The 6,464-nt window shown below is 47.3% G+C and overlaps 1 non-coding gene across 1 annotated transcript; it reads left to right on the forward strand.

Moving 5' to 3' along the window:
* Positions 1 to 5,940: 5,940 nt before the first annotated feature.
* Trnas-gga (transfer RNA serine (anticodon GGA)) lies at positions 5,941 to 6,014 on the forward strand. Its single transcript has one exon. It is a non-coding gene; the product is annotated as a tRNA-Ser (tRNA).
* The last annotated feature ends 450 nt before the right edge of the window (positions 6,015 to 6,464 follow it).

A 6,464-nucleotide genomic window follows, 5' to 3' on the forward strand; every position in this document is an offset into this window, starting at 1 on the left:
ATAATGAACAGCCGATTCGTTTAAAAAGGTCGCCCAAGGGATTCCCCCGGTGAGTAAAAGTACGCAAAGGAGTGCAACCGACGAAGATGTAGTACTAGAGAATTTTAATTGGAAGAAAGCCGAAGGAAAAATTCCTAAGCGCACTACACCGGGCTTAGATGGGGTTCCCGTCAGCCTCATTAACGAACTCGGACATAACACTAAAGAAGCACTGCTGAAAGCCATAGAAAAGTGCTTACAGGAGAGAGAAATACCAGACAGTTGGCGAAAAAGTAGAATGAGCTTAATCTATAAAGGCAGGGGAGAAAAGGATAACATTCGCTCGTATAGACCGCTAACAATTACATCGGTGCTATACAGGTTGGCGATGCAGGCAGTAAAATTAAAAATAGAAGCGTGGGTAGAACAAAATGATATTTTGGGAGAACTTCAGAATGGATTTCGAATCGACAGGCGGTTAGACGATAATCTGTTTGTTCTTACCCAGTGTATAGAAATATCGAAAATAGAAAACAGGCCCTTATACGTAGCTTATCTGGATATTACCGGGGCGTATGACAACGTTAATCAGGAAATTTTGTGGGATATACTGAAAGAAGTGGGCATAGGTGACGACTGTATACAGCTTTTGAGGGAAATATACCGAGGAAATACAGTTTGTATAGAATGGGAAGGAATAAGTAGCAAGGACAGCGTTGAAATTAGCAAGGGGCTGAGACAGGGATGTCCTTTTTTCCCCGCTGTTATTCATGCTGTACATGGTGAGGATGGAAAAAGCGCTAGAAGGTAGCAACATTGGATTTAATTTGTCACACAAACAGGTCGGCACGATGGTTGAGCAGAAGCTTCCAGGTCTATTTTATGCTGATGATATTGTCTTATTTGCGGACAGTCAAGATGATATACACCGACTGGCAGATATATGCGGAAGGGAATGCGAGGCTCTAGGACTAGGATTTAGTGCAACAAAATGTGGATTGATGGTATTCAATGATCACGAAGACCATGCGGTCTTTATACAGGGCCAAAAAATACCGAGGGTAAGCGAGTACAAGTACCTCGGTGTATGGGTAAATGAGGGGGATAGATATATGGAGGTACAAGAGAAAGCATCGGTAGCAAAGGGAAAGAGGAATGCTGCAATTATGAAGCACAGAGCTTTATGGGGGTACAATAGGTACGAGGTGCTTCGAGGGCTGTGGAAGGGTGTGTTGGTCCCGGGGCTTACATTTGGGAACTCAGTGGTGCATGAAGTCAGAGGTACAATCAGGAATGGATGTAAATCAAAGGACGGTGGGCCGCCTCGCGTTGGGCGCTCACGGGAAGACGACAAATGAGGCTGTAAAGGGTGATATGGGATGGACAGGCTTTGAAGTGCGGGAAGCTCAGAGCAAAATGAGATTCGAAGAGAGGCTGAGGAAAATGAAGAAGAGTAGATGGGCAGAGAAGGTTTTCAGGTATTTGTATAGAAAAAGCGTTGACACGCAGTGGAGAAAAAGAACTAGGAGGCTAACCAGTAAATATACGGCTAGCAGTGCGGGCGATATGGCAACAAGGAGCATTAAGCGGAAGGTCAGAGAGGCGGAGAGGACTTATTGGATGGCAGCGATGGAAAAGAAGCCGGCTCTGAGTAACTACCGAAAGGGAAAAAAACGAAATAAGGAGGGAAAGGTTTTATGATAATTCAAGGGGAAGCGCTTTACTGTTTGAAGCAAGGTCGGGCTGCCTTAGAACGCGTAGTTATAAAGCGAGATTCAGTAACGAAGAAGAACAATGTACATGCTGCGGGGGAACTAAGGAAACGATGAAACATGTACTGATTGAATGTGGCGATATTCACCCAGGTATACGTGCGGGCACGAGTCTACATGAAGCCTTGGGTTTTAGGGACAACAATGGAAAGCTGAACACGTCCGCGATAGAAATAAGTAAGAGACGGTTAGAGTATTGGTGGCAGAAAAGTAGAGATAAAGAACAAAAATAAATAATGGGGGAAAAATAAGGTCATTCTGCCTTAAGAGGCAGAGAGATAGACCGTGAATTTATATTTTTTGGTATAATAACATAAATTTAATCAATGTAGATAAGGTATTAGGACAACATGAAACAAGTTTTTTTTTTTTTCTTCGAGCCTGGTGGCAGACATGTCACCGCCCCGTTACAAAGGGGACGCTCATAGCATCCATCCATCCATCCACGGGAAGCTGGCGCTGAACGGCCGCGCGTATCACAAAGCTCGCGAATTCGTGTTTGCATCCGAGTTTAATTGCATTGGTGCTTCTTGCAGGCCTTCACATGTACAGGGGGATGGAAAGAAACGCGAACATAGCGGCGCGCTGTTTTCATCACGCTCTAACCGTGGTGGCAATAAAAAGATGCTAGATGGTTTTTTATTGTGTCGTGGATGACGTCGTCTTTTCATCAATCAATCATCCAAGCTATAACCACTTGAAAATAAATGCGAAACAGCAAAGAATGCAGATGCCGCATGGTCGCGTGTCTTTCCATCCCCGAGCGTAGCGATGTGGGCTTGTTGGTGCATAATGGAAAGGCAGTTTCTTAGCGCTGGTATAGACGAGGACACGTGTCTAGTGTCTCTTCCTACGTGTCCTCGTCTATACCAGCGCTAAGAAACTGCCTTTCCATCCCCGCAGTACGTATTCCGCAGGCACTCTGTCAGTCCGTGCTGCCAGTTCGATACTTGTACTCGAGTTTGATAGTATTCGCGTTTTATTAACACGAAAGCGTTTTATGCCGCGGTCCACCACGGCTCCACTGACGCATTTCCGTCACGGATATGACGTTGTAAAATATAAAGACTAACATAAGGCAAAGAAAAAAAGTTCCGTCACCGAGAGTCGAACTTACGACCTCTCGATCGCCAGCGCGCAGCGACTCCGCCACAGACCGCATGTTATCTGCCATGCTAACGGCGAGCTATTTATGTACACCATTTTCCGGTGGCGGTACTCAGAGATCGGCGGTACAGCGTGTTTTCGTTATCACTAGCGAGATGGCGGGAAGGGCTCGAAGAGCGCGCTTTAAAAGTCGTCCCCCACGCGGATCAGCGCGCGCCTCCACAGGGCGTGGTTGCTCGTGCGGGCGCTTATCTCGTGATCTCGATGGTTTGTACGTCTTGCGCTCTGCCTGCAAGTTTCCGTTGAGAGCACGAAGGTCACCTCGCTCACTGCAGCGGCCGCTTTTGCGAAAGGAGCGCGCTGCTCACACAGAAATAAGTTACAACTGTGACAGTTCGCGCTCATCCTGCGTATGTTCGTTCCGCGCGTCCTTTCTGCTTGAGCAGCGCATTACAAGTTTCGAGCGGCTTGCCGTTCTTCGCGTAACATTACAATTTGATTCATTCCTTCGCGCTTGGGGCGAAAGAATGCACAACAAACGCTCAACTACGTCTGTGAAGACGCGTTTCACTTTCGTGTTATACCGATTCCTATGACAGAGGGATCAGCCATGTTTTTTTTTTCTATTTCAGACTATTGCAACCGCCCCAGTGCCTTAGTATGTCATACTGTTGTGTTCCACTCTGCAAATGGAACTGAAAGAAATCACGATGGTCTTTTTCTTTTATTTCCCTTTCTTGTAAAGAAAAAAAAAATCTCACAGGGTCCCTTATGCATTCACCTAAGACGACTGAAAGTAGAAAGCCATCTTCTTTTTCTTCCAGTCAATGTATTGAACATTCCCTGCCTCCTTCCGAGATATTTCTGCGCTTAACGTGGTTTTCTTACAGCCTCAAGGATCGGAGGCAGTGCAAGCTTTCGGCACATCAGCGGAGGCATGCACTGCCTCCATGATCGGCCCATTTTGACCAAGCGAAAATGTAATATGACGACGTCACGTGATGTGACGTCACGATGATGTCACAAAATTTTATTATCTATGACGTCATATGATGACGTCATCGCGTAATTACTTTTTGAATCACACGTGCTGACGCCGCCGACGGTCAATTTTCGCGTTTGATTAGGCATCTAAGGCTTTCGCCTTAATACATTGTTCGGCTGTCGTTCCATGAAATTTCAGCTGCCGCTGGTGTTCGGTAGAGGTTGCTAACAGTAATTAGGCGGCATAATTGGTCTCCTAATACATCTTCAAACTACAGTAGAATATGCAGCCGTCGACGCGAAGATTTCATAGAATATAAGAAGCGGCGGCTTAAAAAGGATGCAGTAGCGTCACTCTTTGCAGACTACTCTTCACGTTTGCAGCCCAAGGTAACAACTCAACAAAGCGTGCCAAGTATCCCTAAACGTGATCGTGTTGCGTCCGAACAGTCAACCAATGCATGTAGTACCAGTAGCAACGCTGCCTCGCGATCGCCACCATGTGCATGCAGCGCTGAAATTAGGTCCCGAAGCTGAAAAATCGGAGCCCATGGACACCAAATGCGCTACCGGCGATACAACCGACAATCATTATGTACAGTGTCACAATTGATGAGTGCACAAGGCTGAGCAGGCTGCCCCATGCGACAAAAGCGTCCAGGTCGACAGCCATTCGGCCTCTATACTTTGCTCACTACCGAAAAGGGTAAATGGAAGAGAAAAGATAGATACCTGAGGAGCCAGATACTGAGGCTACAACAATCCGTCGATGAATACAAACGACTTGCTCAAGCAAATGACAACAGGCCACGCCATTTTCACGCATTTCACATTCGCTCAAGTTGAGAGTCGGCACTACGGCTTTATAGGGCTACTTGAACGACAGCGTCTGTTCACACACATCGGTCAGTGTTGCAGGAAGCGCGCGGCATATGTAGCTGTTTTTGTTTGTTTTTCGTACCACCATGATAGCTCTGAAATGGTGGAATCACTTGGCATAGTTCCTCTTTTTCTGGCACCAGCTGTTGCTTTCTCCTGGTGGCAACAAATGTAATTCTCAAAAGCTTTACGAAAAGAACGGGCGATCACGTATATCCCTGGAAGCAGTCTCGTGACATTTCATGCTATTTAGCGCATGAACTCCAGGCTGGCGTATAGTGCGCTACACCAGTAGACGGTAGCACGCATCGGGGAACTTTAAGCGCCCAAGCTTTCAGTATTAGCTCTTAGCAAATGCTAAGAGCTAATACTGAATCGACTTTCAGACAGTCAAAAACCGACTCTCAGTCAAGCGAACGTAACAGTGACAAAACAATTTTCCTCGCATCACTGGCATGCGCGCGCTATCGGGCTAGCAGACGACGCGCGAGCGTCTCGATCAAATAGCCGCGAAATACACATGCCTTCGAAATGGGCTGGTTGCCCAGAAAGACAAGCGTTTCATGATTTTAAGTTTGCCAGTTTTAATTATACTTTAAACAACGCGAATACAGCCGAAAACTGAACCATATAGCAGCTTCGAATGCAGCCACGGCATTCGTTTCCGCGAGCGACGACGCGTCGGCGGGTCTACTTCGGTGGCGGCGCCCGGCGGCTAAAAGCCGCACTAACGCCGACGGTCGGTTCCCATTGCGCTCCGCTCCTTCGCCCAGGCACAGAAAAATAGAGGAGGCGCTGGCTCGGCCAAAGAAAAGTCACAGTTTCGCCGCAAGGGCGAAGGAATGAATGCGATAGCAAGAAACTAATGCAAATCAGTTCTGCGGAATCCCGCAAGGTGGCGGAAGAGTTAAGAAAGGGAAAATAGACAACCACCCGTTTGTAGCACGAAGCCGCAAGGAAATCCATACGGATTTCTCGCAAATAAAGCCTCTTAGTCGCCGAAAAATTCACCCCGGACCAGGACGAATTTTTCGGCGACTAAGAGGCTTTATTTGCGAGAAATCCGTATGAATTTCCTTTGCTACAAACGGGTGGTTGTCTATTTTCCCTTTCTTAACTCTTCCGCCACCTTGCGGGATTCCGCAGAACTGATTTGCAATATGTGTCCAGTTGCTTCGAGTTATCGATGAATTCGCCCTCGCGATGCCAATTGCTAGCTTCCTGGTTAGCTCAATTGGTAGAGCGACCGCCCCGGAAAGGCGTTGGTCCCGGGTTCGAACCCCGGACCAGGACGAATTTTTCGGCGACTAAGAGGCTTTATTTGCGAGAAATCCGTATGGATTTCCTTGCGGCTTCGTGCTACAAACGGGTGGTTGTCTATTTTCCCTTTCTTAAGAAACTAATGCTTACGAAGTGAGACTCGCCAATGGATACTCTCAGTTTGAACAGCGCTCCTGTTGCAAAGGCGGCCGAAGCAGCGCAGGAAACGCGTGCTTCAAGTGTCGAGCTTTGATACTTGATAGTTCGCGCTCATCTCCTGTTTGTTCGTTTAGCGGCGTCCCTTGAGCTCGAGTGACTTTCGTACGCTCCGTAACATGAGCGCAGACATCACGGTGAAAGCTCGAAACATTCCTCTTCCCCTCACCACGAGAAAACCACTCGAGCAGACAGCGGAAGGGCAAGGTTCTCCCTGCGCAAATATAAGAAGAAGCGAGCGAGCGAGCCGACAACTTTTAAATCCTC

This window comes from Rhipicephalus sanguineus, chromosome 9, assembly GCF_013339695.2.
Source record: "Rhipicephalus sanguineus isolate Rsan-2018 chromosome 9, BIME_Rsan_1.4, whole genome shotgun sequence".
In the NCBI taxonomy this organism is placed as follows: domain Eukaryota; kingdom Metazoa; phylum Arthropoda; class Arachnida; order Ixodida; family Ixodidae; genus Rhipicephalus; species Rhipicephalus sanguineus.